Source organism: Lepidochelys kempii, chromosome 3 (genome assembly GCF_965140285.1).
Source record: "Lepidochelys kempii isolate rLepKem1 chromosome 3, rLepKem1.hap1, whole genome shotgun sequence".
Classification (NCBI taxonomy): domain Eukaryota; kingdom Metazoa; phylum Chordata; order Testudines; family Cheloniidae; genus Lepidochelys; species Lepidochelys kempii.
Genome location: NC_136382.1, coordinates 35,129,004 through 35,153,048, shown reverse-complemented (window position 1 = coordinate 35,153,048; position 24,045 = coordinate 35,129,004). Strand labels below are relative to the sequence as shown.

The following is a 24,045-nucleotide window of genomic DNA, read 5'->3' as shown; positions in this document are numbered from 1 at the left end:
GAAAACTATGTATTTTTTTTGTAAAAACCTGATCATTTAGAGGATTAATATCAGTGACTTTGTGCTAGTGCTACAATCTTAACCAGCTTCTTTACTACAGTACTTGATATGCAGTGTTAATGCTCAGGGTTGAAAACAGTCCACTCCAATGTCTTTTTTTGCAAGAGTTTTTAAATAAAGGAACAACATAATACAATTGTTCAAAAGACTCTAATAAAATTGTGTGATCAATCTTCATATGTGTTTTTATGTGGATTTTTTTCCCCCAGTTTTTATTTGCTAAATGCAATTCAATTATTAGTGGGGCTCCATTCTTCATTCTGTGAGCACCCAATACTTGTATTAAAAGGGAATGTTGTGTCTTTCTTTCAAAACCAACATGGCACACAGTCCTGACCAGGGTAGCATGTGCAGACAGTGAATGCTGTTCTGTGCACATCCAAAAGACAGTGAAGTGAAGAGACAATTTTCTTCTTCCTCTCTCTCTTTCTCTCTCTTTTTTCTTTTTTTCTTTTTTGTTGGTTAGAACTTCGGATAAAAAACAAAGTGTTTTATGTAAACATTTCAGATATATTTCAAAGTAGAACATGAAAGAAAGAAATAAGATAGATTAAATACCAGCAAACCCCAATTCTCTTGTCTTTTTCTACAAACAGTTTACAGTCTAAATGTATTTTGGCATAGAAATAAATCATTCTGTATTAAGATTCTAGATATGAAAATGTTTTTATGAAAACCTGTAATTGATTCTTGGAACTATAATAAGGTGTTTTAATGTGTTTATGTGGTGAGAGTTTGTTGTATATTAAATATGGTTTTATAGAAATGATTGTGTTATATTGTAACATTCAAAATGCACAATAGCACAACCCATCTGTTGCTAAAATTCAACCTCCAAAGGTCTTACATGTACACATTTCATCATTCACCAAAGGACAAACAAGACTTGTACTGGGTTAACTTTTGTTTAATATGTATATCTTCAAAGATTGACTTGGATATGTAAATATAAACCTGAAAACTTTGTTGTATCCACATCTTGATGTATGGTGGGGTTGTAGCTTCCTGCATGTAGGAAAGGATCATAAGCTCTTTGATCAGTGCCTATTTTGTTGTTGTTGTTGTTCTCTCTTTGTATAACACCTAGAACAATGGGGTCCTGTTCCATGACTGGAACTCCTAGTAGCTATGATAATGCAATTAATAATTAATAAAGTCAACAGTAGAAAAGCCAATGGGAGCAGGTTAAGGCCTCCAAACCTGAGAACAGACTCTTACCTGTACAATTGATTCATCAAGGAAAAGAGTTCCTTAGATATTCTGGAGCATTAGGACATCTTGAGCAGAAAAAAAAAATCACTGTGGTTAGCTGTCTTATTTCCTAAGGCTGCTTACTGAAGAAATAATAATGCCTACCTAGCTTTCCAAGAGTATGTAGAGCATTTTAAGATATGATTCCTTTAAAAAAAAGCATGCTTCCCATGAATAAGCTGTTTATTATCTGCATGTGGTTATCAGACAGTGTGGTGTAGTATAAAGGTTTCATCTGTATGCATTTGGGATAGACAGGGGCATTCATGGGCACATGTTGGTCATTCCAGACCAGTGCCAATAAACTCTTTATACAGCACCATACCATCATTTATTCTGTACATGCTACAAACGTTACACAAAAGCTATTTATAATTGTTTTACAGAGTTTTAACACAATGTGTTGGGTAGAGTGACCAGATGTCCCAATTTCACAGGGAGAGTCCCGATATTTGAGGCTTTGTCTTATTGAGACCCCCATAACCTCCCACCCCCATCCCGATTTTTTCACACTTGCTATCTGTAGGATAGTGTAGGACTAATTTTTGAATTCTTATGCCTATAAAGCCTTAGTTACCCTAAATCCCACTGTACAGCACCAAGAAGCAAGGCAAACATAGAAATCTCTAAAAATAGCATAAAATAGCTTATATATATATTAAAGTGTCACAATTTTATGGTCCAGTATGTTAGGATCTTCCAGAGCTAGAAACCAATGTCCTGTATCTCATTAAAAAGCTAGAAATATCCATGTTCCAGTGGTCAAGTTGCAATTTTCTAGCTTGTGGGTCTACAGGATATCAGACCTTAAAATCTACCTCTGGGCCAGGACTGAATATTGCCTATCTTGGGTCTCAGACCAATGGTACCTTTGGGAGGGAATTTCCATAGTGGGGAGGAGGGGGGGAGGAAACATTAATCTGGGAGGTTATTGGTACTATTTTTCATATTCCTCTGCCTGTAAAGACCAGGTTTTTAATCACCATTGATGGGATTTTCACACTCTGTTTCCATTGATGTCAGTGGTAAATCTTCCTTTGTCTCCCATGGGAGAAATAAGCTGACCCTGAGTGCTTTTGAAAACTCTTAACCCGATTCCATCTGTCCAGGCCTGTGAGTGAGAAAATTCTATGCATTTTAGAAACCACTAGAATTACTAAAATAGGGTTTTTATACATAATCTTACGAGTTTAAGATTTGATATATATGAGATCCTATTAGTGCTAGAAGCAAATGGGGTGTGTGCCCCACTGGAAAGTTAGGAGTCTCTCCTAGCCAGTTGTATAAATTTGTTTCTAGAGTTGATGGGTCATAAGACATCAGATCTTAAAACTGTCAGTTTTGGAGGTATTGTCTGATTAGAGCCTTGGGTCAGTGTTACTTGATGGAGGAGGGTTTGGGATGAAAGAAAGAAAGATTCTTCCAGCAAATTGGTTTTGGTGACTGACTGATGTTGTTTTGAAATTTGGAATGTCGGAAGTTATCTCAACAGAGATGGATGCATATGCAGACACAGTCACAGTAGGTAGACACAGTCAAAGGTACATGTCAAAAATACATGCCGTATATCACATAGATAACACCACCACTCAGAGAATTATTCACACGCATGTATGTGTGTACATAGGAAAGTGATTACTTCTAGTAACTATCCTGATGCACAAAAAAAGTATCCATTATAACCTCCCAAATTCAGCTTTCAGAGTAGCAGCCGTGTTAGTCTGTATTCACAAAAAGAAAAGGAGTACTTGTGGCACCTTAGAGACTAACCAATTTATTTGAGCATAAGCATCCAATGAAGTGAGCTGTAGCTCATGAAAGCTTATGCTCAAATAAATTGGTTAGTTTCTAAGGTGCCACAAGTACTCCTTTTCTTCTCCCAAATTCAGTTACTTATAACTTGTGGAAGGTTTCACCTTTTGGACTGAAAGCTTTCCGGTTAGGAGTCTATCTCAACGTGATCTTTTTACGAAAATTTGAGCATAATTCCTATAGCCATTTCTGAGTTAAAGAATAATAAAAAAAAATCCCCAACAGTTTCTCCATTTTTAAAAATGGCAGTGTTTTTATTTTCCATAGGTAGGATAAAGTACCTTACCCCTTTCAGATGAGATTTGATATCTCTATAAGATTTAACGTATAGTCAGTGTTTTCCAGTGATTCAGAAGTTACTTGGAAAACGAGAGTTATTTGAAAATCTACTGAGATGTGTGTAAACTAGAAAACATCAGTCTTTTCAGTTATTATAATGTAATGCACTTCAGAGGGCGCATAAGGAATGAGACAGAACTCCTTTGTAAGCTGCTACAACTGGCAAAAATGCAAAATGAATAAAAGGTGTGACTCTTAGTCATACTAGCACAATTGTGCCCTTAAGTTTCACAATAATGCAGCATCCATATATTTCAAACTCATAAATATTTATTTTCTCTGTGACACTAAGTGTACATGCCCTTAACCCTCTGTAACATCCCTCTGTGCACCGCAGATACATTTTTAAGTCATTGATATAAAATAAGACAGTCTGCTTTTGGGCTAGTTATCTGTAAATCAGCTTTACATATACTCGCTCCCACTATTTTGACAGTTGTGGTCTGTATGCAAGTGTAATAAAAACACATCAAAATGTGCTGCAAAACAAATAATGTAACCTTCATATTTGACTGTCACTTTGGTTGCTTATTGAGTTTTAGTACGCAAACTTTTTAGAGGTCAGAACAAAGTTGCTGACGTGATGATATTGCTACAGTGCAAATCTCCTCACTTGAAAGTCCCCTACGGAGAGATTTTCAAGGGTACAAAGGGTATATAGGCACCTAGCTTCTACTGAAAGTCAATGAGAGTTGGACAGCTAATTCCCATTCATGCCTTTAAAAATATCCCTCCTAATACTTTTGTTAATTTTCTCCTTAGATAATTGAGTAAAATACAACATACTTTGTATTGCAGTGTTTTTTACATTGAGAACAACATTGTCTGCTGGATAGAGTAGGGAACTGTAAACCAGGAGTCTTGAGCTCTATTTGCAATTCTAATTCAAATCTAATTGATTTGTAGTGTGATGTTGGGCAAGACACCTAATTTCCCTGTGCCTCAGTTTTGCCATATGTAAGCCAGAAATAATCACACTTACAGGCTAGGTGGGTAATTAAGTTATGTAGCATTCGGTAATTCAGGATATTCCCACATACCACAACAGTGGTTAGGAAAATACAGTAGAGATGACAGGTTTCAGACTAACAGCCGTGTTAGTCTGTATTTGCAAAAAGAAAAGGAGTACTTGTGGCATAGAATCATAGAATATCAGGGTTGGAAGAGACCCCAGAAGGTCATCTAGTCCAACCCCCTGCTCAAAGCAGGACCAATTCCCAGTTAAATCATCCCAGCCAGGGCTTTGTCAAGCCTGACCTTAAAAACCTCTAAGGAAGGAGATTCTACCACCTCCCTAGGTAACGCATTCCAGTGTTTCACCACCCTCTTAGTGAAAAAGTTTTTCCTAATATCCAATCTAAACCTCCCCCACTGCAACTTGAGACCATTACTCCTCGTTCTGTCATCTGCTACCATTGAGAATAGTCTAGAGCCATCCTCTTTGGAACCCCCTTTCAGGTAGTTGAAAGCAGCTATCAAATCCCCCCTCATTCTTCTCTTCTGCAGGCTAAACAATCCCAGCTCCCTCAGCCTCTCCTCTCTCATAAGCTTTCATCGGATAAGGATCCGATGAAGTGAGCTGTAGCTCACGAAAGCTTATGCTCAAATAAATTGGTTAGTCTCTAAGGTGCCACAAGTACTCCTTTTCTTTTTACAGTAGAGATGGTGTTTGGGTGCAAAAAAAAGTGTGTATACTACCCTCAGACACATCGAAGACTGCAACCTGTGATTTTGTATATCATTTACATAAAATATACAAAATATTTACAATAAAATGATGCTGAAGGCATATGATAAAGTCATATAAGAAGGCTGTGGACTCAAAGTTAACAGCCCTTATCTTCCTTGCTCCACAGGCTCTCTTTCCAGCCATTCCCTGGGGAAGATTATTAAAGTTGTGAAGTCAAGCACTCAAAAGTCAGAACATACCAAAACTAAGACTGCTTAAGTAACCTTAATTTTTCTCCCTTGTGCATATGCATTATGATATAGTCTTTAATTCCATGATCACATAATATTTTTTTCAGAGTAACAGCCGTGTTAGTCTGTATTCGCAAAAAGAAAAGGAGTACTTGTGGCACCTTAGAGACTAACCAATTTATTTGAGCATGAGCTTTCGTGAGCTACAGCTCTAAATTGGTTAGTCTCTAAGGTGCCACAAGTACTCCTTTTCTTTTTGATAATATTTTTTCTACAGGACCTAATTCAGTGCACAGAATGGATGGTGCTCCCTTAATGGCTTCAATATTTTGACTTCAATATTTGGGATTTCTCCTCACTGTTCAATATGTGGCCCCACGCCTTATTTATTGTACAGTATTAAAACCCTGCATTGAAGACAGAATTAATTTCCTTATGGGCTTTTTAGTGGTTTTCATCACTACAGTATCTGAGGGCTTTGAAAGCAATAATTTATTTGAGCAACACCTCACCTGTGAGGTGAGTGGGTATTATCCCCATTTTATGGATGGGGAACTGAGGCACAGAGACATTACGGTCAAAAGTATCCACGAATTTTGGGTGCCCCATTTGAGACACTTTAGAGTATATAGCATTATGTACAGTTCAAAGCACAGCTCCCATTGACTTCAGTTGCATTGGTAAGAATTCAGCACTTCTGCAAGTCAGGCTCCAGGGTCTCAAGTTAGGGACTCAAAATTAAGAACACACCATAAGTCACCACCTGTGAAAAGTTTAAGTGACTTGACTAATATCACACAGGAACTCTGTGGCAGAGACAGGAATATAATCCAGTACTCCAGGGCAAAATTAAACTGCCTTAACCTTTCTCTTCCTTGCCTCATTCACAGAACACGTTCCACTTCTACAACAAGTGAAGCACGGTCCTACAGACCACAGTTTCCTTTACTACACACAAGTGATTGGGCAGTGTCTACTGCCTCCTTGGATGCCTTTGAGGAGCAGTGGGTCCTGTTGTGGGTTCTGTTCTTGGCAACTCTTTTCAATCCCATGATTTTTCCCTATGACTCTCACTCCTGTTCCTGTTGTCCCCGGACCTCAGCATTCAGTTATGACCTGAATTTACTGGTCCCCTCTCTGCCAGCTAAGGGGGAGGGCCTTTAACTATTGGCAGGCTTAGGCCCACCGTCTCCTGGTACCGACAATAGGTACACAGCCCTGATTCATCCCCAGAGCAGGTCCATCTTGAATGAGGCAGGGGTCCTGTGGGAAAAATAGTACGTGATCATGTAATGAAACACTATCATACTGCAAACACACATTCAGCCCCAATTCTGACATCCCCTAACTTCAAGTGTTTGATTTTGCAGCCTTAAACGTTCTTTTAACATAGATTTTGTGTGTAATTTCCTACATTTTTAAAAGACGAAGCTGAAAAAGCATAAACTCCATCACGTGACATCATATTGACTCCAACATGGTTCATCAGTAGGGTCAGAACATTTTGATCCACTGCACAAAACCCTACCTCTTGAGTTAATGGAGTAGCTGACTGAGGAAGTAGGTTGTCATTCTCTATGTGGACCAGCTCTAGAGAGGGATGCAACACTCTGCTAGTGGATTTCAGAGACACCTGTGGACAGCAGAGGAACGGTGAGACTTGGGAATCTTGGACAGGGGAGTCATGCTCTGGAGAGGAGTATGCTTTGATGCAAACAGACTCTTCTCCGGGCACCATTTAGGGAGTGCAAGGGGGCACTTGTCCGTCCCCCCCTCGAGTTTTATATCACATAATTTTATGAACGGGGTAGTGCTGGTGGGGCTTTGTGGGGGCTATAGCCACCCCAAAATTTGCTTTTGCCCCCCCCCCCCCCCCCCCCGCACCCCGTAGTCACCCCTCCCAGAGCTGGACACCTGGCCAGCAGCTGCTGCTCTCCGGCAGTCCAACTCCTGCTGTTGCAGTCTTCCCTTCTTTGGGAAGCTGATCCATAGCTGGCCTGGGGGCCTTGCCTTATGCTAGAGGTAGCAGTGCCTAAGTAGGTCTCCACTGAGCTGTGGGGGGACAGGGACCCTGTCTGTGCTGGTGCCTCTGGCTCAGGAGTGGGAGCTGCAGCTATTGCTGTACTTAACAAATGTTCAGGCTCCTGAGTGCTTGGCTTAAGGAGACAGTGTGCTGGCATGCTCACTCAAACACACAGTCCCCCTCAACACACACACCCTGTCTCTCACACACACACACAAACACAGTCTCTCTCACCCCCCTGCAACACACACTCTATCTCTCTGAGAAACACACAGTCTCCCATGCACACTGCCCCCTTCAACACACACACTCTCTCACACACACATACTTATATTATTGTTGTTGTTGTTACTTTTTTGTGCTTCCTGTTGAAATGTGCAATGCACATACATTCGCTGTAATTTTATTCTTTCAAAGCTCATTAAGGATTCCAGTACTGTTATTTTAGTTTTTTATTGGTCTGTGCATTTCATAATTTTATTTCTCTCATGCTTAAATTTAATTCTATGAGTAGTGAGTTCTAAAATGCCTAACCGGTCCTGGCTGGAGTAATTATTATTACTTTTATTATCAGATTGTGCTTTGTCATTCATTATTTAAAGTGGTTCAATCAAATACTAGTATCCTTCTAGAATGTAAATTTAGCTTGCATTCACCTTAGCAGTGCCAGTTTCAAAAAAACAAACAAACATTAGCTAAACACATAACTTTGGACAGATGAAGGTTGCTTATTTTCAAATTGTATTTTAAATTATATCTGTAAATAACTTAAAATTCATATGAAAATAAATGTAATTCCATGTCTAATGCTAATAGTAATGATGGAGTCAAATGTACATGCTTTTGATCGGTAAACATAAATGCCAAAATACTTAGAAAAATAAATTCCTGTTCTTAATAAAAAGAGAAAATAAATGTAATCACCTATGTTAAAATTAAGTAAATACGTTTTCAGTGGAGTGAAAAACAATTGACTAAAATAGAGTAGATAATGACAGTAACACAGAGTGTGTCTGTCAGAGAAAGTAAGCAGATTTTATTTTATTTTTATTTATCTTTTCTAAAGATAGTGTTCAAAATATCAAACTTGTATTTCTGACATGTGTTAAGACTCCAAAACAGATACCTGAAGACTTGGGATTTGGAATATCTTGCTGTATTATCATCTGATTGTTCCAAACTTACATATAAACTTAAAATATGGTTTTAATTGGTGTGTATGTGTGTGTATACAGTATATATATATATATTCTTTCTTTCTTTCTTTCTTTCTTTCTTTCTTTCTTTCTTTCTTTCTTTCTTTCTTTCGGATTTAGATACAGTGCTCTTGTCAGCTAATTTCTAAGTTATTATCTGCAAAACAACAACAAAAACAAAACCCCAGAGTTTTCAGGTGCCTAAGTAACCCCTAGACCCATGGTTAAAATTGCCACCCCCAATCTGAAATGGCACCCCTGACTCTTCTGACTATTCCCCCATCTTAGACTTGACCCCTTCTGCTCCATCCCCTCCAACTTGTCACTGTCCCCAGTCTTATCTCTTCCCCACCCCACTCCTCATTCCAGTCCCATTCTCCTCACCTACCCAGTCCCAGTTTCTACCCCTCAGGCTTCTTAACCCAGCCCAGTCTCTCTGCCCACACAGTCCTAGTCTCAGCCCTCTGGATTTTGTGTCTCAGTCCCAGTTCTCCTTTCCCCCCACCACACATGCCCATTCTCTCTCCCTCCACACTCATATTCATAGAATCCTTATCTGGGAGGGAATTTGGGTATGGGATGGGGCTCAGGATAGGCACGGGGGTTCAGGTGCTGGAGGGGCGAGGGGTTCAGGCTCTGGTCTGCACTTACTTCAGGTGGCTCCCCGGAAACAGCCAGGTATCTCTGCAGTTCTTAGGCGGAGGGGCAGCTAGGCAGCTCTGTGTGCTGTCCCCGCCTGCAGGCACTGCTCCCGCAGCTCCCATTGGATGCAGTTCCAGGCCAATTGGAGCTGCGGAGCCGGCACTCCAGGCAGGGGCAGTGCGTGGAGCTTCCCTGGCCACCCCTACGCCTAGGACCTGCAGAGGTGTACCAGCTGCTTCCAGAAGGCAGGGAAGGCAAGGAGCCTGCCTTAGTCCCTCGCACCACTGACTGATCATTTAACAGCCTGGACAGAAGTGCTGACTGGAGCCACCAGGGTCCTTTTTTTGCCTCTTCTCCCAGCTTCAGTTTATTTGCCCAACCACTCCAATCTGTCCCTCAGCTTAACTACCCTGTACCAGCCTGTACTCCCAGTTCCCCATCAGCACTAGGGTGCAGACACTCATGCCTCGTGGTCAGAGCAGCAGCCAGTCAGGTTTAGCCATTGGAGCAAGAGTCAGAGACCAGGAACAGTTCTGAGGGTCAGAGCCAGACTCAGGAACTAGGAGTCAGAGCTGGAACCAGACAGGAACCAAACATGGGAGTAGGTCTGGAACAAACTGGAAAGGACTGGGAACAAGGTAGGCACAGGACCAATCACAGCTGTGGGCATAAGCACTGAACAGTTAGCTAGCAGCTTCCTCAGTGTTTTGTTGTTGTTGTTGTTGAAACAAGTCACTTTATTGGATGTAAGGTGTTACAAACACAAAGAAACAAAGGTGTGATTTTTGGTACAGAATGACATTATCTAAACAGTAGATGCATGCACTGCTGGGCAGCAAGCTAGGAGACCTACTGAAACCCATGGGTGGCCTATGCTGAGTCTTTAGTTCTCACTGTCGCTGTCCCACAGGGTGTGCTTGTCAAAGAGGTACTCCACCATCCCATATTTGGGTGCCCCCATCTTGCGCAGGTTGGTCACATGGTCACCCAGTTCTTTGATGGCCTTCACCTGATCATCCAGGTATTGGATCTCAATGAAATCACACAAATGAGGGTCATTCTTGCCAGTTGCCAGCTTGTGAAGATCAAGGAGTGACTGGTTCACATTCTTTTCCAGGTGCAAGGCACACTCCATTGCTCTCAGCCCATTCTCCCAATCATCATGATCTGCTTTCTTGATGTCCTGCAGAAAGATGCGACTGCCCCTCTGGTTCTGCAACTTCATGAGTTTTTCAGCATGCTTCACGCTCCTTGTGGGACTGGTGCAGGAAATACTTGGCAAAATTCTTTAGAGCCACATCATCCCAGTCAAAATGGAAAGACATGCTGAGGCACACATAGGAGGCGTAGAGCTCCAGGTTGATCTGGCGGTTGATGGCCGCCTCGCAGTCCTGATTGTAGTTCTGGCACACCTGGGATAGACATGAAGACATGGCGCTGCTGTTCTTCTTGCTGCTGCTACAGGAGCTGAGAGGATACAAGAGTCGGAGGCGGGGGAAAGGGGTCCGAGCGCGGCGGTTCCGTCCAAACACCATTGAAGAAGGAACCTCCGGGGCTCGGGTTTGTCAGTGTTACTGGGCATAAGTAAGAGCACACCTTTTAGCTCCGTTCAACCAATCAGGTGGTTCTGCTGTATCCCCTCTGGGCTCATTAGTCTGCCTGCCTGGAAACCACACTAGCTAGTCCCAGGCCCAGCTGCCGGCCCTCATTTCTCACTCCCCACCGCAACTTCTTGTCTCAATCCATCACCCCTCCCCCTTCAGTCTGGCTTTTGTCTCCTGTGCATTTGAATGAGATTGCTTCCTCTTCCATGCTGCCTTGATTTAAGCAGAGGGAAAGCACAGGAGAGACAGGCTCCCTTTTCTCATTTCTAGTGCCTGGACCTGGCACAGCCTGAAACAACCCAGAGCACAATTGCAAGGCAAGCCCTGCTGTGCCCCAGTTTGGAGCATGCCCTAAGTGGACAGATTCTTCAGGGAATTTTGCAGTGAATCTCTAGGAAGTCTCTACTATCTGTAAACCATGATTGCCTTTGATCGACTCTTAGCTCCTCCACTAATCAACACCTGCTTCCCCTGCTTGGGGTGAGGTGTTAGGGGATTAGCTTCTACCTGCTCCATCCTTGTTGCTTCCACTACTTGGGGATGTAATCCTGTCTCCCTGTTTCACCCACACTGCCTAGTGGGCCCTGCTCCTGCCTCCCCATCCCCCTCACAACACACCTACTCCCAGAGCCCTAAGGGGAAACTAGCTGCTTGATCTCTGAATTTGGAGCCTGAGAACAATTACTCTTTCATCCACTGCACATATTATTTGTATGCCATCCAACAAAATCCGCAACTAATGCACACAGTGATGAATTGTACCTTCAGTTACACATAGGCAGCTTATTGAAATCATAACATACATAGAATCATATATAGAAACTATACATGCCTCAGTGAATTGCAGCCTATAATTCTGATCACTCAGTTTTTGCTCTTACCCCTTCATTGAGAATAAGGACTATGGGATTCAGTCCGATGATCCTGATTCTCAATTAAAGTAAGGTTTTCCTTTACGCTGCCAGAGCACTATCAAACAGACACTAGAGTAAATGAGAATAAGGCCTATGACTTCAAAGAGACTGTACAGGTGTAACTGGGGGCACAGTGTAGTCCACCATTTTTCAAATGTGGCCACCAGGGGGTTTCCTGGTAGCCACGGCAGTTTCCTGGGCAGGGTGGGGGGAGCATCAGCCACTCCCCTTCCTCCTATTGCTCCTGCCTGCCCCGCCTCTCTAGAGACACAGTGGGACACACAACGCTTACAGAGCAAGGTGCGGCGGTGAGGAGGGGGTGAGAAGGCGAGCGGTGAAACGAGCAGCAGGCAGGTGGGGGATGAGGAGGCAAGCAGCGAGGCGAGCAGTGAGCTGGGGGTGCCTGGTGGGGGAGTAAGGAGGCGAGCAGTGAGCCAGCAGCAGGGTGAGGAGGAGGGAGGGAGGCTGGCTGCAAACAGGGGAGTGAGGAGGCAAGCATGGGTGTGTGTGGAGGCGAGCGGTGGGTGGAGGGGTAAGGAAGTGAGCGGGGGTGCATGGGTAGCAGGTGGAGCACCCCCTTTGGGGAGGCTAGCCCCCGACTCCACCCTGTCTGCCCTTACTCCCCCATCCCCAGCAGCTGGAGCCCCAAGAGCCCCTGCGCCTGGAGCCCCCTGCCTGGAGAAGCCCCAAACACCCCCCTCCCACGGCCGGCCAAACTTCGGGCCGTCAGTTCTCAAAGTGGGGTCGGGACCCCAAAGTGTGTCGCAAACCCATTTTAATGAGGTTGCCAGGGTTGACTTAGCCTTGCTGGGGCCAGGGGCCAAAGCCCAAGCCCAAGCCCTACTGTCTGGGGCCGAAGCCTGAGGGCTTCAGCCTTGGTGTGGTGGGGCTGAGATTACAGGTCCCCTGCCTGGGGCTGAAGCCCTTGAGCTTCAGCTTTGCCTCCCTCCTCCCGGGGCAGTGGGACTTTGGCTTTGCTCCCCCATCCCCCCACGGGGTGGCAGGGATCGGCAGGCTCAGGCTTTGGTCCCCCATCCTGGGGTCGTGTAGTAATTTTTGTCGTGAGAAGGGGGTCACTGTGCAATGAAGTTTGAGAACCCCAGCATTAAATGAAAGCTAGATAATCATAATGAAGGTCATACTCACTGGGAAAGTTCCTCAGATAAAACAAAATGATACATGTATAATGGACCAGACTCTGATCCCCTCACTCATACTGAATACTATCCTATGTCACGCACAGCTCCACTGAAGTTAATGACATTACTCATAGAGCAAGGTCCTGATAAATTTCAGGAATGCTATCAGATCTGGTCCAGTGCTCCTAACAGCACTAGCAGGCTCATCATCAGCCAAAAATGACTAGACTAGACTCACAACACATTTTTGGGTGGCCTCAGAGTGCAGCCACCAACTCTTGCTGGTGGCCGCACTGACACTTTTTCCTAAAGTTATTTATTTTTCCTAAAGTTAATAAAGTAATATGCACATATATACATCCAAATCAGTGTAATTTATTTAGATAAGGGTTGGGTTGTTTTTTTCAGATTCAATAATAAAAATCATGCACAGTTACAGAATAGAAACACAAATAAGTCCTTTGCACATTCCTGTCTTTTTTATTATTGTTTGCTACTTTGCTTTTGCTACTTTTATTATTGTTGGCTACTTTGCCATCTCATTTTTAAATTTAGCATTTTTAAATTTACTTCAAAATTGTTATACAGACAACCACTTTTACCACCTGTATCTAAAGCATAGCTACTTTGTGATCTCACTAATCACTGACATTTACAACACAATATACTGATCAAGGGAGTATTCCATTTTCAGGACATTAAATCAATGTTACTAAATTAAGTTAATACTTAAGTAGGAAAAATACTTAATGATTCCTTTTTATCTAGGCCAGATGGATTGATTTCTTTTCCTAAGAGTGCAGTTTATGATAATAGGGCTAGATTCAGAAAGGAGACCTATGCACAGAAACACCTGTCTCCTAGGTGCCCTGCCACCCAGTGGAATTCACAGCCCTTGTTAGCTGCCCAGGATCCCCATGCATTGTACGGCTAAAATTAGGTGCCTAAGAACAGGATTCACGGAAGCCAGCAAGCTGAGTGAGGAGCTGCCTAAGCTAGCCAGGAGTGCAATGCAGAGGCAGGGTTTAGGGCCCAGCTCTATCAAGGTATATAGGCACCTAACTGACAGTTTGCAGGGAGGTGCTTCCTTATGATCAGGATTCTAAGCTGTGAAACTTCTCCTGGAGTTAGGCACCTAAGCCAGCTCTTTCTCATGAAAAAGGAGAGAGAGAGAAACACCCCCACCCCATTATAGCCAATAGCCCAAGGGTTAGTGCACCCATATGGGAGAGTTGTTTTCAAATCCCAGCTTTGCCTGACTTGAACCCTGCTTTCCCAGGTAAGTGCCCTAACCACTAACTGAATATTGGGTATTCAGTAGTGGTTGTGGGGGGGCTCTCTGTCTCTCCTGTTGAAGCTGTTCCACTTGGAGTAAATCATTACATTTCCACTGGGACAGAAAAGTATGAGTGAATCTGTAGCCTAGTGGGTAACACAGTTGCCCGGGATATAGAAGCATCAGGTTCAAGTCCCTGCCCCAGTGAATATTTAACAGGTTTCAGAGTAACAGCCGTGTTAGTCTGTATTCGCAAAAAGAAAAGGAGGACTTGTGGCACCTTAGAGACTAACCAATTTATTTGAGCATAAGCTTTCGTGAGCTACAACTCACTTCATCGGATGCATAGTGAATAGTTAAGTATCTATATAAAATGGAACAATGTCAACAGGAGAGAGACAGCCCCATGCACCTAGTATATCCGATAGTTTGGTGGTTAGAGCCCAATCCTGGAAGCTGGATTCATCTCCTATTTCTAAATAAAGCAGACCAGGGATTCAAATCTAAGGATCTTGCCTCCTTGATGAATACTCAAATTACTGGTAACAAAATGAACAGAGCTTTCCCCTAGCTGTTTTTTGTACCAGTTAAGGGTACACAGTTCATACTTACTACATTGGTCCCTTCAGGCAAGATAGGCAGGGGAACACCTAATTTGAGACTCCCACTGGCACATAGACATTGAGCAGCTCAGTGTCATCAGGGTTTAGGAAGTCTTCCACACTCCTACGGGCAGAAACACCTAAAGAGTTAGGCGGCAGCTGGGCAAGGACTTTGTGAATGCCAGTGACACCTAAACATTGTACTTCGGCACCTAGAGAGGCTGTTCCTTTGTAAATCTAGCCCATATTGTCTGAACTAGAGAGGGAAAGTTCTAGAAGAACCTACACAAAAAAGCCTTTGCATTTCTCTCAGTGTGGGAAATGTTCCCCATGTATAATTTAAATATCAATGTCAAGTCTCCAATTCTGCAGCTGCTCAGCACAGGGAAAGTGAATGGGAGCACTATATCTGGAGGGGCTACAAGAATAATGACCCTGCAATTGACTACAATGGATATTCTACCTGAATGAGGAGTGCAACATTGGCCAACAGTATTTGTAAAGTGCTTATGGATCCTGTGGGGTGAGAGGCACAACAATATTTAAAATATGCTCTGACATTTTATTAGACAAAGCATCTTCATCGTTGTAAATTTTATTGGAAACATACAACTCAGTCTGCTACATATTTCATTTTCAATTTTTTTAAAAAGCATTAATGTCGTCTTCAGATGTGAGTGATGAGGAAATAGTGTGGAAAATTAGATCTGACTTGATTCATCACAAGTTACTCCAGTTTGACACTGGTGAAACACTACTGACTTCAATGGATTTACACCAGTGTAAAGAGAGAGTCAGGCAGTGGTGATTGAAGCCCCATAGTTGCGAGTTTTGACAATTTTTTTTAGAATCAAATAATTATTCACTATTTTTTGCTTATTCAATCATTTCTACCTAAATATAGGAATGATGAAAAAGGAGTTTTTCTAGAAAAAAAGGGCCAGATTTTCTGCTAATGTAAACTGGAGCAGCTCCATTTGTCTCAGTCTGGTCAATGGAGAGATATCAGTTTACACCAGCAGAGAATTTAGCCCACCATATCCTAGAGTAACAAATTAAATTAATGTAAAAATATCTTTGTCCAGTTATCCCTGAGAAAATCACTTGGTATGAAACTGGAGACAATATCTATTGAGTAATGACCTGCTATCGAAAGAAGACTCCCACTTCTGTTGGATTAGTAGGCTTTACCCATTACCAAGTTTCACAAAATGCTAATAAAATATTTATTTGGCTATTACTTTTCTTGACCTATTAGTTGAGTTCACTAATGGATTCAGGCTTCCCATAGATAAAGTTATACATTGATCTGAAGCTTAGCTAGGCTATTCTCCTCTGTGGTGTCTATTTACAATTTTCTCTAAAATGTATTCCTACCTTTTAAAATCAGAGTAAAGTCTATAAAGTTGTGAAGATGAAAGGAGAAAAAAAATCACAAATCTTACCTCAAATATTCCTTTCTCAATAAGCATATGAAAGGAAAATTAATTGTCTAGCCCAATGGCCTTTTGTTTAGGACATCGTATTAAAACCCTATGACTCTATGTTGTGTATTTCATGTTTGGTCAAAGATTTATTAATTGAAAAAATTCTGGTTCCTGTTACAGGGTGAAATTCTCCTCTTGGATCTTACTAATGGATCCTGAATCTGATTTTCTTATTTCCGTATATATCTTCCATTCATAGCAGCGGGAATTCAACAAGTAAGAAAACTGGGATATTGGAGTTGATATGCATCAGGGAGGATTTAAAAGGGATTCTTGCTCAAACAACAGAAGGAGATAAATTATTTCTTCCTCAAAATATATATGCATGATAAATGTGAAAGAAGCATTGAGGTTAACAATGCCGTTTATCGGAAAGATTCATGTACTATTAAAGAGACTGCCAAGTCCCTGTGGATGGTATCTAAGGCAGCACTAGAGGTTTAGTCCCATCTGCAGAAATGCTGCCCCTGAAAACACTATAACTTGCAGGAGCAAACATTCAAAAAGGTTGGCTCCTATTTGAATTTTATCAAGCCTCAGGAGAGAAGAAGTAAGGCAAATGTTGGGAGGGTAAAAATTAAGTATCTGCTGTTGAGAGAGTAATGACCTGATTCTGTGAGGTACTGAGCACCTACCCACCTCTCTAACTGAAGTCAGTGGGAGCTGAGGGTTCCCAGCATCTTGCAGGGGTGAGTTCTAAGGGGGAGGATAATGCACGTGACATCTTTCTTACCCAGACAAGTGGAAAGCAGGCTTCCTGAAAGGAGGATGTGCTTTAAAGATCTTGCTGTGTTTCCCTTCTGGTTGGTCTGTAATAGGAGTTATAGGTGTGTGAAATGCACATATCTGATAGTAGGGTTGGAATTTTATCATGAAAAAAGGGACAACATTTTTCAATAAAAAAAATGTTTCTGAATGTATAGTGGCCATACTGGGCCATACCAAAGGTCCATCTTGCTCAGTTTCCGGTCTTCTGACAGTGGCCAATGCCAGATGCTTCAAAGGAAATGAAAAGAACTGGCAAATTACCAAGTGATCCATCCCTTGTCATCCAGACCCAGCATCTGGTCGTCAGAGCTTATGGACAGCCAGAGCATGAGGTTGCGTCCCTGACCATCTTGGCTAATTGACATTAGATCATTGCCACTGATTTAATTCTTTTTTGAAACCAGTTATAGTTTTGGCCTTCAACATCCCCTGGCAACGAGTTCCACAGGCTGAATGTGCATTGTGTGAAGAAATACTTCCTTTTGTTTGTTTTAAACCTGCTGCCTATTACTTTAAAACAAACAAAAGGAAGTACTTCTGTTTTTCAACCTTCTTTATTCGACATGGTTTATCACATACTGTCGCCTTTATTTAGCACCTGATGGGATAACATATCCCCATAAATGACTACTAGCCTTTAGGCACGTGAAAAATTCTGGAAATCTGTTGCCTATATGGTTATAGGATGAGTGAATAATACCAAATAAAATAGTTTGTCTTCTCCATGAAATATCAAGTCATAGACTGAACATGGACTTAAAATTGATGTCTGTCATTTACTGTCATGCAAATGTACATTTTTTTTAAGATGCCTTCTGTCTACAGTAGCAGCTGAAATGCATTTGTGAACCATGTAAATAAACTGTGGAGATGAAAGGAATTAAATGGAGCACAGAGAGAAGTAGTAGAATGTGAGACACTGCCTTTCCCCCAGTAGTACTGCATGTGTAATACAAGAGAAAGATGACATCATCCACCAAAGGACCTGGATTCACAAACATACCATAAATAAATCATTCAACAAAATGAAGAACAAGCAACAGGGGCCATTGGAGTCATGTGCTTAAACAAGTAAGGAGGAAGGGCAGTGTGGATACCAGTCTAATAGGTCATACTGGCGGTAGAATGTCCGTGCCTAATCACGTGAAGAAAGTGAGTGAGGCCAAACAGCAAAAATGAAGATGTTTGTACACCAATGCAAGGAGCCTAGGTAACAAAATGGAGGAACTAGAGCTACTGGTGCCGGAAGTGAAACCAGATATTATAGGGATAACAGAAACATGGTGGAATAGCAGTCACGACTGGAGTACAGGTATTGAAGGGTATGTGCTGTTTAAGAAAGACAGAAAGGTGGTGGCATAGCATTGTATATCAATGATGAGATAGACTGTAAAGAAATAAGAAGTGATGGAATGGATAAAACAGAGTCTATCTGGGCAAAAATCACATTGGGGAAGAAAGCTACTAGATCCTCCCCTGGGATAGTGCTTGGGGTGTGCTATAGACGGCCAGGATCTAATTTGAATATGGATAGAGACCTCTTTAATGTTTTGAATGAAGTAAATACTAATGGGAACTGCGTGATCATGGGAGACTTTAACTTCCCAGATATAAACTGGAGGACGAGTGCTAGTAATAATAATAGGGTTCAGATTTTCCTAGATGCGATAGCTGATGGATTCCTTCATCAAGTAGTTGCTGAACCAACAAGAGGGGATGCCATTTGAGATTTGGTTTTGGTGAGTAGTGAGGATCTCATAGAAGAAATGGTTGTAGGGGACAACCTTAGTTCAAGTGATCATGAGCTAATTCAGTTCAAACTGAATGGAAGGATACACAAAAATAAATCTGTGACTAGGGTTTTTGATTTCAAAAGGACTGACTTTAAAAAATTAAGGAAATTGGTTAGGGAATTGGATTGGACTGAAGCACTTATGGATCTAAAGGCGGAGGAGGCCTGGGATTAATTTAAGTCAAAGTTGCAGAAGCTATCGGAAGCCTGCATCCCAAGAAAGGGGAAAAAATTCGTAGGCAGGAGTTGTAGACCATGCTGGATGAGCAAGCATCTCAGAGAGGTGATTAAGAAAAAGCAGGAAGCATACAAGGAGAGGAAGATGGGAGGGATCAGCAAGGAAAGCTACCTTATTGAGGTCAGAACATGTAGAGATAAAGTGAGAAAGGCTAAAAGTCATGTAGAGTTGAACCTTGCAGAGGGAATTAAAACCAATAGTAAAAGGTTCTATAGCCATATAAATAAGAAGAAAAAAAGGAAAGAAGAGGTGGGACTGCTAAACACTGAGGATGGAGTGCAGGTTAAGGATAATCTAGACATGGCCCAATATCTAAACAAATACTTTGTCTCAGTCTTTAATGAGGCTAATGAGGAGCTTAGGGATAATGGTAGCATGACAAATGGGAATGAGGATATGGAGGTAGATATTACCAAATCCAAGGTAGAAGCCAAACTCAAACAGCTTAATGGGACTAAATCGGGGGGCCCGGATAATGTTCATCCATATTAAAGGAACTGGCACATGAAATTGCAAGCCCATTAGCAAGAATTTTAATGAATCTGTAAACTCAGGGGTTGTACCGTAGGACTGGAGAATTGCTAACATAGTTCCTATTTTTAAGAAAGGGAAAAACAGGTGATCCTGGTAACTACAGGCGTGGTAGTTGGACATCTGTAGTATGCAAGGTCTTGTAAAAAATTTTGAAGGAGAAAGGAGTTAAGGACATTGAGGTCAATGGTAATTGCGACAAAATACATCATGGTTTTACAAAAGGCAGATCGTGCCAAACCAACCTGATATCCTTCTTTGAGAAAGTAACAGATTTTTTTAGACAAAGGAAACGCAGTGGATCTAATTTACCTCGACTTTAGTAAGGCATTTGATACGGTGCCACATGGGGAATTATAAGTTAAATTGGAAAAGATGGGGATCAATATGAAAATTGAAGGTGGATAAGGAATTGGTTAAAGGGGAGACTACAGCGGGTCATAATGAAAGGTGAACTGGCAGGCTGGAGGGAGGTTACCAGTGGAGTTCCTCAGTGATCGGTTTTGGGACCAATCTTATTTAATCTTTTTATTACTAACCTCAACAGAAAAAGTGGGAGTGTGCTAATAACGTTTGCGGATGACACAAAGCTGGGAGGTATTGCCAATTCAGAGAAGGACCAAGATATCATACAGGAAGATCTGGATGACCTTGTAAACTGGAGTAATAGGATGAAATTTAATGTGAGAAGTGTAAGGTCACACATTTAGGGATTAATAACAAGAATTTTAGTTATAAGCTGGGGACGCATCAATTGGAAGTAACAGAGGAGGAGAAGGACCCTGGAGTATTGGTTGACCACAGGATGACTATAAGCCGCCAATGTGATATGGCTGTGAAAAAAGCTAATGTGGTCTTGGGATGCATCAGGTGAGGTATTTCCAGTAAACATAAGGAGGTGTTAGTACCTTTATACAAGGCACTGGTGAGATCCCATCTGGAATACTGTGTGCAGTTCTGGTCTCCCATGTTTAAAAAGGATGAATTCAAACTGGAACAGGTACAGAGAAGGGCTACTAGGATGATCCGAGGAATGGAAAACCTGTCTTATGAAAGGAGACTCAAAGAGCTTGGCTTGTTTAGCCTAACCAAAAAAAGGCTGAGGGGAGATATGATGGCTCTCTATAAATATATCAGAGGGATAAATACCGGAGAGGGAGAGGAATTATTTAAGCTCAGTACCAATGTGGACACAAGAACAAATGGATATAAACTGGCCATCGGGAAGTTTTAGACTTGAAATTAGACGAAGGTTTCTAACCATCAGAGGAGTAAAGTTCTGGAACAGCCTTCCAAGGGAAGCAGTGGGGGCAAGGGACCTATCTGGCTTCAAGATGAAGCTCGATAAGTTTATGGAGGAGATTGTATGATGGGATAACATGATTTTGGCAATTAATTGATCTTTAACTATTCATGGTAAATAGGGCCAATGGCCTGTGATGGGATGTTAGATGGGGTGGGATCTGAGTTACTACAGAGAATTCTTTCCAGGGTATCTGGCTCGTGAGTCTTGCCCACGTGCTCGGGGTTCAGCTGATTTCCATATTTGGGGTCAGGAAGGAATTTTCCTCCAGGGCAAATTGGCAGAGGCCCTGGGGGTTTTTCGCCTTCCCCTGCAACGTGGGGCACGAGTCACTTGCTGGAGGAGTCTCTGCACCTTGAAGTCTTTAAACTATGATTTGAGGACTTCAATAGCTCAGACATAGGTGAGAGGTTTATTGCAGGAGCGGGTGGGTGAGATTCTGTGGCTTGCGTTGTGCAGGAAGTCAGACTAGATGATCGTAATGGTCCCTTCTGACCTTAAAGTCTATGAGTCTATTATTTACCCAATAATCTAGATCAGCTCCTTCAGAGTCTTTCCAATCTCTCAGGTAAATACAATAAAAATAGTCATCTAAAAATTATGATACATGTTTATCATGTTTCCTTTAAATTCACAGCTGGCTTTGTGAAAAATAAAAACCCTTTTATAGTATTTTTTTAAAGAAAGTATTAATATCATGTTGATAGGGCCATTGGTGAACATGGTGCTTTCCAGATATGCAAAGAGACAATGTTCTTGCTCTTGATTTTGCAGTCTAGGGGTAAAGTTTTCAAAACCACCTAAATGACTTCAGACTCTTCAGAAAGTCCCATTGATTGTCAACAAGATTTAGGCTCCTAAGTGCTAAAATCACTCGTGAGAAACTGGGAATTAAGTTCCTGTGGATAAGTCTGCACTGCAATCACAGGGTATGACTGCAGCTAGGATGACCAGATGTCCTGATTTTGTAGGGACAGTCCCGATTTTGGGTCTTTTTCTTACATAGGCTCCTATTACCCCCCTCCCCCGTCCTGATTTTTTACATTTGCTGTCTGGTCAGCCTAATTACCACTCATGTAGACATACCTAAGCTAGCTTTAATCTAGCTGACAAGGGTACTGGACCAGTGAAGCCACAACAGCTTGTGCTTCAACACAGGCTTTACTAGCCCACCCAGAACCCTAGGTAATTTCTTGCATGTTGCCACAGCTCCACTGCTCTGTAACCCAAGCTAGCTAGTGTCTATCTAAACAAACTGCAGTCACACCCTGTGATTGCAGTGTAGAAATACCCATGGATGTTTTTAAAAATTGTACCCTAGATCATTATTTATTTATTTAACATCACCCATATTTGTGCTATATACTTTATAATACATATAAATTGCATACAATCCCTTTTCCAAAGAGGTGACACTCCAATTTAAACAAATAACAGTGAAAAACCACCAGAGAGCATGGGATAGGGTGAGATGGAAGAGAGATAACCAAGGATAAGAGGGAAAGAAACACTGCTCTTCGGCAAGTCTTGTCTTTAAAGAATGTTTACTTCCTCCCCATCCCAATTATTTTCCTTAGTGATTTTGTATCTGAGGATGTAATAGATGTGAATGCACAATTATTATGACAGACATTTGTGTGCTGTTCACTAGCTACTTTTCAAAGTAGTTACGGCCCAAGTGTTTAAAACCAAAGAAATCTGAGTACTGTACTTTGAATCAATATTTAGAAACAGAAAACCATTCCACATTTCAGAGGCAAATAGCATGGGATGCCAGTTTCAAAGTCACTGACTACAGAATTCTGGAGCTCATCATTTGAAGTATCAGTCATGATAATCTGGTCACTGTAATTTGATGCCAGCAAAACTCAAGGCAGGGATGGCGCTTGGAGAAATATTTGCATATGTTCCTGCATTTTAAAGCTAAATTCAGATTATCACCATTTTTTTAAAGTTACATACAACTTGCTTAAAATTTTAATTCTAAAGGTGTTTTTGCTTTCTGATGCAAGCACCTGATTACTAAATGACAAGCAGAAAAGTTATATGAGAATGATTCAACATCACTAGCCTGGAAAGTTTGAACTCAGTGGTAAATATCAATGGTGCAGTGGGAAACAAAAGTGCAAGATATACAAACTATCCAATAGGTGTAAATGATTCATAAAGAATGGAATATCCATTTGAGTTCCAAGTTCCAACTGGTGAGTCCATAAAAGGTAACAACGTGTTCTTATAAACTAAGCATGATTGAAAGTTTGCCCCATTTTGCCAAATTCACTTTCTCTTCAAGGGCTGTACAGTGATTGTGTGTATGCCAAACATAACAGACATTTTGAAAATTTGGCTCAGTACTAATAGTATTCAGTATGTGTATTGTGATTTCACTTTCAAAGCTTTGCCGATATTAAGGGCTAGTCTGTATCTTAATGTCATGGCTCTTCTTTGAGAGGGATCCATGCTGCTGCAGAAGCTCCAGGAGGAATTTTGGCTTCCTGCCAAAATGCTTTACTTCAAGCTAAGGATGGCAGCTTAAGTGGGTCCTCAGTGCACTCTCCACTGTACACAGCCAACTCAGCTGGCTGTGGCAAAGAAGGTGTGGCTTTGACATATCCTGATTCAGTACTTTTGTGGGGCACCCCAGCTAGTGATTTCAGGGACCAGTGACAGTGCCCAGCAACACTGTGGCTTGCCACTGCACAAAGAAACAAGCGAAGAAAGGTTTTTGTGCCATTTTCCCATGCACTCGTGCATAGGTGCAGGGCCATCCACAATGTAGCTCTGATTATTTTCTCTGTCAATAGTATCACTTCCTTGAAAAGGATACAGTACTTTGTCTTGGTTAGAGCTGGTTGAAAATTTTCAGATTGATTGAGGTTTCAGGTTGATTGAAACTAGTAGGAGTTTGAGATGAATTTGGCGAATAGTTTCAGCCAAAAATAAAAAAAAGATTTTTTTCAAAAGAGATGAAATTAGGGCTGTCAATTAATTGCAGTTAACTCATACAATTACCTCAAAAAATTAATTGCTATTAAAAATATTAATCACAGTTAATCACAGTTTTAATCGCACTGTTAAAGAAGAGACTACCAATTGAAATGTATTAAATGTTTTGGATGTTTTTCTACATTTTCGTATATATCTTGTA

At 41.6% G+C, this 24,045-nt stretch overlaps 1 pseudogene; it reads right to left on the bottom strand.

Annotated features, from left to right (window-relative positions):
• Positions 1 to 10,057: 10,057 nt before the first annotated feature.
• Positions 10,058 to 10,676, bottom strand: LOC140908142 (ferritin heavy chain pseudogene; annotated as a pseudogene).
• Positions 10,677 to 24,045: the final 13,369 nt, after the last annotated feature.